Below are 2990 nucleotides of genomic sequence, written 5' to 3'. Positions count from 1 at the left end.
GTTCGCTTTGAGCAGTGGCGGACGCCAACCCACGACCGGTGGGAGAGCTCGGAGGGCGGATGGGCTTTCAAGGAAGCCCCCCAGGCCGGTCCCACTCGCACTTAGAATTTTTTTTTTTTTTGGCTTCCATAATGTACCGGGCGCGGACGCGAAACCCACGCCGGGCAGGAGAGCTCGAAAGGCGGCTAAGCATTCAAGGAAGCACCGTCTGGAGCTTCAGAGCCGTTCCGCCTGACTTTTAACGTAGAGTACCGGGCGCAAACCACTAACTCAAGCCCGGCATGGCAGCTCGAAAGGCGGCTAAGCATTCAAGGAAGCACCGTCTGGAGCTTCAGAGCCGTTCCGCCTGACTTTTAACGTAGAGTACCGGGCGCAAACCACTAACTCAAGCCCGGCATGGCAGCTCGAAAGGCGGCTAAGCATTCAAGGAAGCACCGTCTGGAGCTTCAGAGCCGTTCCGCCTGACTTTTAACGTAGAGTACCGGGCGCAAACCACTAACTCAAGCCCGGCATGGCAGCTCGAAAGGCGGCTAAGCATTCAAGGAAGCACCGTCTGGAGCTTCAGAGCCGTTCCGCCTGACTTTTAACGTAGAGTACCGGGCGCAAACCACTAACTCAAGCCCGGCATGGCAGCTCGAAAGGCGGCTAAGCATTCAAGGAAGCACCGTCTGGAGCTTCAGAGCCGTTCCGCCTGACTTTTAACGTAGAGTACCGGGCGCAAACCACTAACTCAAGCCCGGCATGGCAGCTCGAAAGGCGGCTAAGCATTCAAGGAAGCACCGTCTGGAGCTTCAGAGCCGTTCCGCCTGACTTTTAACGTAGAGTACCGGGCGCAAACCACTAACTCAAGCCCGGCATGGCAGCTCGAAAGGCGGCTAAGCATTCAAGGAAGCACCGTCTGGAGCTTCAGAGCCGTTCCGCCTGACTTTTAACGTAGAGTACCGGGCGCAAACCACTAACTCAAGCCCGGCATGGCAGCTCGAAAGGCGGCTAAGCATTCAAGGAAGCACCGTCTGGAGCTTCAGAGCCGTTCCGCCTGACTTTTAACGTAGAGTACCGGGCGCAAACCACTAACTCAAGCCCGGCATGGCAGCTCGAAAGGCGGCTAAGCATTCAAGGAAGCACCGTCTGGAGCTTCAGAGCCGTTCCGCCTGACTTTTAACGTAGAGTACCGGGCGCAAACCACTAACTCAAGCCCGGCATGGCAGCTCGAAAGGCGGCTAAGCATTCAAGGAAGCACCGTCTGGAGCTTCAGAGCCGTTCCGCCTGACTTTTAACGTAGAGTACCGGGCGCAAACCACTAACTCAAGCCCGGCATGGCAGCTCGAAAGGCGGCTAAGCATTCAAGGAAGCACCGTCTGGAGCTTCAGAGCCGTTCCGCCTGACTTTTAACGTAGAGTACCGGGCGCAAACCACTAACTCAAGCCCGGCATGGCAGCTCGAAAGGCGGCTAAGCATTCAAGGAAGCGACGCCGGCCGGTCCGCGGGCCAAATAGGGTCCAGTAAAGTACCGGGCGCGGCCACTAACGCCTTGTGGCGGTCGCCTTGTGGCGGTCGGGGGGTGGCGGTCGGGGCTGGCGCTTGGGGCCGGTGGCGGTCGCCTGTGTGGCGGTCGCCTTGTGGCGGTCGGGGGGTGGCGGTCGGGGCTGGCGCTTGGGGCCAGTGGCGGTCGCCTTGTGGCGGTCGCCTTGTGGCGGTCGCCTTGTGGCGGTCGCCTTGTGGCGGTCGCCTTGTGGCGGTCGCCTTGTGGCGGTCGGGGGGTGGCGGTCGGGGCTGGCGCTTGGGCCAGTGGCGGTCGCCTTGTGGCGGTCGCCTTGTGGCGGTCGCCTTGTGGCGGTCGCCTTGTGGCGGTCGCCTTGTGGCGGTCGGGGGGGTGGCGGTCGGGGCTGGCGCTTGGGGCCGGTGGCGGTCGCCTTGTGGCGGTCGCCTTGTGGCGGTCGCCTTGTGGCGGTCGCCTTGTGGCGGTCGCCTTGTGGCGGTCGGGGGGTGGCGGTCGGGGCTGGCGCTTGGGGCCGGTGGCGGTCGCCTTGTGGCGGTCGCCTTGTGGCGGTCGCCTTGTGGCGGTCGGGGGGTGGCGGTCGGGGCTGGCGCTTGGGGCTGGCGTCCGCCAATAGTGGTTTAATTTCGGGAGGAAGATTGATTTTCGTCCCAAGCCCGCCGCTGGAGAAAATTTTAGGTACCAGGAGTGGATTTTTTTTGTCCACTCAGGAGGGGGACGTTGGCTGGTTTGGTGTCCGGGGGGAAAGTGCTCTTTTCTCGGCCAGGAGAAAGATTAGACTCCCAGCCCGCCGCTGGAGAAAATTCTAGGTACCAGGAGTGGATTTTTTTTGTCCACTCAGGAGGGGGACGTGCTTTGTTGTCCGGGGGAAAGTGCTCTTTTCTCGGCCAGGAGAAAGATTAGACTCCCAGCCCGCCGCTGGAGAAAATCTTAGGTACCAGGAGTGGATTTTTTTGTCCACTCAGGAGGGGGACGTGCTTTGTTGTCCGGGGAGAGTGCTCTTTTCTCGGCCAGGAGAAAGATTAGACTCCCAGCCCGCCGCTGGAGAAAATTCTAGGTACCAGGAGTGGATTTTTTTTGTCCACTCAGGAGGGGGACGTGCTTTGTTGTCCGGGGAGAGTGCTCTTTTCTCGGCCAGGAGAAAGATTAGACTCCCAGCCCGCCGCTGGAGAAAATTCTAGGTACCAGGAGTGGATTTTTTTTGTCCACTCAGGAGGGGGACGTGCTTTGTTGTCCGGGGAGAGTGCCTGGTCCCCGGACCAGCCTCTTAGGCGCGCCCGCTGTCATTCTCCGGAGATTAAGTTATACTAAGGGGAGGCTGCCTCCTCCCGCCTGCTGCCCGAGGATGCTGCCTCATCCCCGGACTGGCCTCTTGCGCGCGCCCGCTGTCATTCTCCGGAGACTAAGTTATACTAAGGGGAGGCTGCCTCCTCCCGCCTGCTGCCCGAGGATGCTGCCTCATCCCCGGACTGGCCTCTTGCGCGCGCCCGCT

The sequence above is a fragment of the Syngnathus typhle genome, unplaced genomic scaffold, assembly GCF_033458585.1.
Source record: "Syngnathus typhle isolate RoL2023-S1 ecotype Sweden unplaced genomic scaffold, RoL_Styp_1.0 HiC_scaffold_89, whole genome shotgun sequence".
In the NCBI taxonomy this organism is placed as follows: Eukaryota; Metazoa; Chordata; class Actinopteri; order Syngnathiformes; family Syngnathidae; genus Syngnathus; species Syngnathus typhle.
The sequence above is the reverse complement of the archived record's forward strand: the minus strand, read 5'-3'. Positions refer to the sequence as shown.